This window comes from Charadrius vociferus, unplaced genomic scaffold, assembly GCF_000708025.1.
Source record: "Charadrius vociferus isolate BGI_N301 unplaced genomic scaffold, ASM70802v2 scaffold444, whole genome shotgun sequence".
NCBI lineage: Eukaryota > Metazoa > Chordata > Aves > Charadriiformes > Charadriidae > Charadrius > Charadrius vociferus.
The window spans coordinates 1178050-1185486 of record NW_009648242.1 but is presented as its reverse complement, the minus strand read 5'-3'; positions in this window follow the sequence as shown (position 1 = coordinate 1185486).

The following is a 7437-nucleotide window of genomic DNA, read 5'->3' as shown; positions in this document are numbered from 1 at the left end:
CACTCTTTCACATTAATTGCTCCCCTAGGTGATGTTTTCCAAAGATTTCTATGTTTTAACCTTTGAAATGGAAGTAGGCCTTGTTATACTATGAATTTGATGGGAAAGGATATAACATAAATTTGCCCCTATTTTATTTCAGTGCCTAATTGATTAGTTGGAGACAGTGATCTGGAAACCTGAGCAAGGTTATACTACTTTTGCTCATGAGGGCAAGGCAAACATTAAAATATAATTCCTGAAGACTTGGGCATTGATTCTTCCTTGTGTTGTGCTTTTCTCCTCTTCAGCCTAAGAAAATAATGTATATTAAAACTGATATAAATGTATTTTATATGTATATAAACATCATTACATCTTTAAAGTATGATAGCTGCGATGGTAGTAGTAGCAATTGCTAACATGCTGAAGTTCTGGGATGAAGTAAATACCCACTCTGTAAATTTATATATATATATAAAATATACAGTTCACAAGACAGTGTGATCTGAGGGGGATGTGCATTGCAAGTGATGATGATTTCCCATCCCTTCACAGATTTGTGCCTCAGATTTGCTATACTTTCGTAATGCCTGGGAAATGAGCGAGCACTGACATGAGTAGAATCCAACATCTTTCTGTGTGCTCTGCTATAAAATAGAAAAAGCAACTTAGGAAATGCTCTGTCCTTTTTAGGAATCCAATCACAAGGGCAATAAACCTTGCCTCCTTAGCATTATCTTCTGCTTCATACTCAAGTGAAGTTTTCTCCAGCATCAGAGGGGCTGGAGTAACAAGCTCCTTACTAGGCTGATGAGAGACTCGCATATAAGGGAGAAAAGGAGTCAGTGGGAAAGACTTGACAGCTCCTGGCAGAGGGGAGCAAGGATTGGGTAGGCATGGGGGTGTCACTGGAGGGAGCCGAGGACAGGGAATGCAAAGGCATCCCAGGACACCGGTGGGGAGGTAGGAGGAGGATCTCCAAGCTGTGCTGGAGAAAGGAGGAGAGAAAGGATCCAGGAGAAAGGATCTCCAGGCAGCGCTCTGCAGGGATGTCCAATGCCCCCGTTTTGCTATGCCACTGGACATACTCACATCTTTTGGCAATAAAACCAACTATCTCCTCAGGATACATCACTCTAGCAGGCGTTAGTTCAGTCCTTGTCATAACGTTAAACCTTCAAATAGCTTAGTGTTAAACCACCTTCTTTCTTTTCCTCCATCACAATCCCCACCCCCAAGCACAAAGCCCGTGTATTTTACTCTGATGTGTTGAACTGAACAAGCTGGCCAGAAACCAGGTTATTACCGTCCCCCACCCAATACAAGTGTGGGGAAAAACGACAGACAGCTGAGATCACATCCTTTTACGTCTTTATTTGCCAGTTAAGATCCTTTTATTCCATCAATGCAAATATGCAGAACAGCAGGAAACCATGTTTTAAGCAGCACATACCAGTTGGCTGAGAATAAACTAACTACATTCCCCAAGCAATGTAAAAGTAACAATGCACATCATCTTCCAGAAGAAGAAACAAACAGATATTGCAGCCGAGAGGCACAGCAGGCAGCTTCCGTACAAAGTAGTTTGGCTATTTAAAATGCTAGAACCAGCCCTTGCCCATTTCTCCAACCCCACACCCCACCCCCAGAAGTCCTACTATAATTTAACCACTTTTTTTTTTTTGCTATCTACATAATATATAAAATATAAACTCTGTTTACTTATAACACTTACTTTTCTTGATAAATAGCTCTTTAAAATATCTACTGTACATATGTCCATGCGTTGACATTATATATATAGCATTTATATATATGTACGTATGTCTGAAAAACAATAAATACATACTTAATATTGACACAGCAACAAACTGAACATATTCGCATTTTCAAAATCAAATAAAAGAAAACCAGTACAGAGAGAAACAGTGAGCGTCGCTTGTGAAGCACAGCATAGCAGGGAGCTCCGATTCCTGCCCTGCCTGGGCATTTGGTATGCCACATACTTGAGTAGTTGTGGTGTTAACGTTTTCTTTAATGAATCGGGTGTTAAAAGGTATTTCAAGTTGTAGGTTTAGCCACCCCGTGTGCCGTGTGTAACACAGACTGAGCGCGAGCTCAGTGGGAAACAAGGGAGACTCGCCTCGTGGCTTGCAACGGAATGAGAAACAGCAAGGGGAGGGCAGCGAGTCTGACGGCTGGTGTGAAAAGAAAAGGAAGTAATGGACAGCACATGGCTGGAAGGTCATAAATAACCATGGTAAACAAGTTAATAGAGTTAAGTGCTTTTAAAGACGATGGCTGGCACTGCTGCAAAAATTATCGTGATCATCTGTTGCCAACTCCATGTAATGAACCAGTTTTCCCACTGCCACAAGGAGACACAAATGAAACCCAGATGGCCAAATTCAGAAATGGGGTCACTGCTGACATTGCGAGGCAGCAGGTTCAGAGCCAAACCTGCCCAAGGGCAGCTGAATTCACTGAATGGCTTTAAACCTAATGGACGTGATTTTTAAAAGTATGAACTTACAGAAAAAAAAAACAAAACCAAACAAAAAACCCACACCCAACCCCAAACAGTTAATTTCACACATGCCAAAACATAATAAAAGATGGATTTTTTTAAACTCTTCATTTCAAAACAGCATTCTTTAAAAATGGAACTTAATCCCAAAGGAAAAAAAAAATTACCTTCTACAAAACATGTTTTGCGTTCAGTTTTGGACAGACCATAGCCATTCTGTTTATTCATTTAACCGAAAATGCTGAATAAAAGCCATTTCAGTTTGACCTAAGCTGATACCCTTCATTCTCCAACCCCACAGCTTTGATTCGGCAGCTTTGAAAAAGTCATTACTTGCCTGGGCTCCGGCTTCATACACTCAGTAAGTCATGAGGTTATGACATCGGTACATGAATGCAGCATTATGTGTAGTCCCGTCTACTTAAAATTTCTTCTTTTCATGAGCAAATGGAAATGGGTAGTTATTGTTGAAGGAGAAATTATTTTTATTGGACAGACTTCATCCACTAGCTCAAGAGAGAGGAAATTTTAAAGCAGATAAGACTGCCGATTATTATTCAGTCATACTTCGTCTCTAAAATTTACGAACTTTGCTCCCCACAAGTAACGACTTTAACAAAAATGACAGCAACAAGCTGCTATCCTGAATAATCCTGCCATTTCACAACTAGTCCTAGATACCCAGAGAGCACTGCAGAGGTCAAGCAGTCCAGTGTTGAGTTTCATACGTACTTAAGAGTACATCACTGGGCCACTGGAATGTCACACCACGTTGATTATCTGCACGAAGCCAAAAGTCTGCTGGGTGCTTTTAAATCCTTGTAAATACAGAACTTAACCGTGAAGAGACTTTGTAATTTGTGGTAATTTATACTGGAGGCAATAGATAGAAGTCAAATCTAAAAATTCCCATCAACAAGAAATTGTGGCATCAGTAATTTCTGAATCTCTGCAAAGATACCATCAAGATACTATGTTTACCTTTACCCATTAAATAAAATCTGCCTCTTTTTTGGGGGGTAGATAAATGAATCATTTTAAATTATCTGGGTCTTTTCTACATTCGTATGGACACAGAAATAAACAAGGTAACAGAGGAACTGAATTGTCCTCACGCTGTGACCACACACAGCAGAAAAGCCTTTTTGGAATGGCCGAACTTCCAGGACAGCTGTTCACATGTACTGTCACTGACTCGAAAGTTATCTGAAGAAGGAAACACTAAGTACAAAGTGGAGAGTGCCTCTGCTTGCCCTGTGCTGGCTGGGCAGGGATTTCTCATGCTTTCAGCCAAAGCAAAGGATGAACTCCGCAGCAGCCCATCCTGCGCCTAAACTCATCTACGCATGCCCTGATTCTCTGCCGTATTGGCTGCATGGGGAAGAACGTATCATCTCTACTTGGTATTTTCTAACTACACAGCTAAAGGATTACTAATTTAACGCATGCACGATATTAGATATAGGAAACCCCAAGATGTTCCAGAGTGCTTATGTCTCCACGTAGGACTTCACTGAGTGTCAGCACTGAGGACGTGCACGGATCTAGCAGGAGTATAGGACAGATGCTGCTTCCCCGAGGGCCGTGTCCCTTTTTGGGCTCCCAAACTAGGAGGTGGAGCAAGGCTGTTGCTATCACCCTCGGGAGGTGCAGCTCTCACCCTCCACGCCACCAGAATATTCTCTCTGTTGGTGCAGGTGTTATAGGTACCAGACTGCAGACACACTTTCCTGTCACTCCCTGCTGCAGTCACCACTCTCCCTTCGGGCACATGGAAGGACTTCAGTTGTGTCCTGCTCTGGCACAGCGTAGGGTTGCCCTACCCCTGGTGTGGACCCCAATGCAATTCCCATGGAAAATAAGACATTGTCCCTCAGCTGACCATCCCAGCATTGGAACAGACCCCTGCAGAGCAGCAGAGCATTTCACCTGGGCTCTCCCCTTTGGATCTATTTTGTCTTTGGCAACAGACCATAATGTTCAGTATCCTGCAGTGCACAGGTTGATGGCAAAGGAAAGAGCCTCTCCAACAGCAGCCCTGGGAAAGAACATTTCTCACCTAGTGTATGAGCAAGCTTATTTGGGGGCTACTGTAAATCCCAGCAGTAGCCGCAGTTTGGCTATTAGGCCTGCACCAGTTCTAGCAGCATTCATCTCAAACTTTGTGGCACAGCATTAAAGAACAGCATTAAAAGTGCAATTCCAAATACATGCTTCCTGGTGTGGTACTGCTTTTGAGTTCAATCAAATACATCTCTGCTATCAGCTGCCCAAATTCTTAAACCCAGCGTGAACTCCAGAGGCTACTTTGGGCAATTCAATATACTTTCAACTGTACCAAAAGAGCAAAGGGCTTGATGCTGCCAAGAAAGATCCCACACTGTAAAGTAACAATTTATCAGAATACTAATATACATTCTGTAAATAAACCAAATTCCTTCCTTCTCTAAGCCAGGTGGAGGTTTAGTATCTTTACAGAGAATGGAAACGACTCCTAGAGAATGGAAAAACTGTCATACAATCCTGAACGTATATAGTTACTGCTGCCATCCCAGTTAGGTAACAATTTCACCTAAATCTAGCTTAAGATTTCTGCTGCTGTCAGACGAGGAGGTCCCACCCAGCCCCTGCTCATTCTGGCTGCCTCTCGGGGGCCAGCCCTGTGGTCCCACAACGAGCTGTACAGGACTGAACCCATGTGCAAGCCAATACTAATACTAGCATCGGATGCTCGTAACCAAAGCATTAGATTTTTTTTCTGCTAAGCTGCACTATCTGCAACAGTAAGTCTGCACAGAGGATGGATAATGTCTGTCACATAAACCTTTGGATCTGGGACACAGAAGTTGAGCTCAGTAGTACTGCCCCTATACACTGTGTCTCACATGGGGACTTGTCCTGGTTTCAGCTGGGATAGAGTTCATTTTCTTTCTAGTGGCTGCTGTGTTTCAGATTTGCTATGAAACGAATGTCAATAATGCATATTGCTTTAGTTGTTGCTAGGTGATGTTTAGACTATTCAAGGACTTTTTTCAGCTTACCACAGAAGCCAAGAAGGAGCACAGACAGAACAATGGAATGGCCAATGGAATATTCCATGCCATAGACATCATGCTCGGTATATAAATGGGGGTTGGCTGGGGGGGCGGGAATCCACGATCACTGCTTGGGATGGGATGGGCAACCAGTTCACTGGGTGGTGAGAGTGACTGGCTTTGAATTACTTTGTTTTGTATATTCTTTTGTCATTATGGTTATTTTCCTTTTTCTGTTGTTGTTCTATTAAACTGTCTTTATCTCAGCCCACTAGTTGGTTTTTTTCCTTTCCCTTCCTTTTCTCTCTGCCCTTCTTGGGGGGAAGGGGAAGAACTGCGCAAGCGGCTGCATGGTGCTAGCTGCCAGCTGGGGTTAAACCACGACAGAACTGTTCACTGCAGGGGCGGGGAACAGGATTTCAGCATATCTTCTTCCAGCTGGCATCACAAAACCCAGAAAGACACAGGAAAAAAAAAAAGAAAATACAGACAGGAAAAACTGTCAACAATTGTGAACCAAAATGAGGTATAAAGACATGAACAGCAATTGCAGCACAATGGCCAAACCACTAAGGAACAAGAGTCGCAAACATTTTGGTCCATGTTTAGTTTCAGTTTTGGATGATGTTTAACTAGACATGGTTAATTATCCACCGAGCTTGCATTCATGACTTGAACTAGCCACTATTTTGAATAAATGGCTTTTGCCTTACTATATGAAAACTCTCTTGATCCCCTTGGGGCTAATTCCATTTTTCAGGAGAGACAGAGATATGATTTCTTGATCAAATTCTCTCTTCTGCATTTCTCTCTGCATTTTTCAGGGCAGGAACTGGATAGGATGGTATACCATGACAATTATAATGGGAAATTCCTGTTGGCACTACCTCAGGAATTCTCAGAGAAATCCATTTTTAGGAAAAACATCCAAACTTGTCAAGGGCTGCTTTCAAGAAGGAATGACAAAAGCTTGCCCGAGGTCTCAGCAGAAGTGGTCAGCCCCAGAGACAGTTGCTAGAACTGGCAAAACAACAGGGATAGAAAAAATTCTCCGTTTGGGTGTGGCTTTGCAGTATTACATTATTCCTTCATCAGTCACACTATTACACATTGTGGAATATTTCATGAAAGGTCACAAGTATGCTCGTCAAAAATTAAGCATACATTACTAATTTTGGGGTGGGAGTCAAGTTTCCTAACTTTAGCCACCTAAAAATTTAGAAGCCTAGATTCTTTGCAAAGGAGAGGACAGGACTTTCCAATGGGCAGCTCCTTCTATATGAATCTTAGCATTAACAGAGTTAGCCTTTGGAGAGGTCTCTTTGTATTGACTACTGTGTCCTTCCACAGCTGATCAGGACAAGACACCCGACTTTCAGCTGGCTAAAGTCAGCTGAGATGAACCGCACTATTGACGCCCTCCTGTTCAAAAACATGAAGCTCTCAAACTGGGCATAGGACAGGCAGGAGCATACAGCAATCAGATGGAGTCATTTGTAGGAGAAGCCCTTAGTGCTCCTAAAAATAGCAAAACTGCAAGTGCTTTTTAAAAAATCTAAATTATTCTGACAGTTCTCTTTCTAACCCTAAATGGCAACACTAATGTGATGGCCTTGAGAAAGAGGTTATATTTTCTCTTTAAATTTAGTGCTCATACAAATGTTCTCTTCTTTTCGCTAGTCAAAATTCACAAAAAACCCTGAAAAGGTTTTTCTCAAGTTTAACATAGTGCTATATGCTTGTGTTCTACTTTTTTCCTATCTGAGGACTTAGCGCTGTAAACACATAAGCACTGGAGCAGCTTTATGCAGAAAAGCAGTATCCCTGTTTACTGGGATGATTCATATGCCTTTCACTATATTCTTTTGAGAATATATTCTCGAAAGAATATAT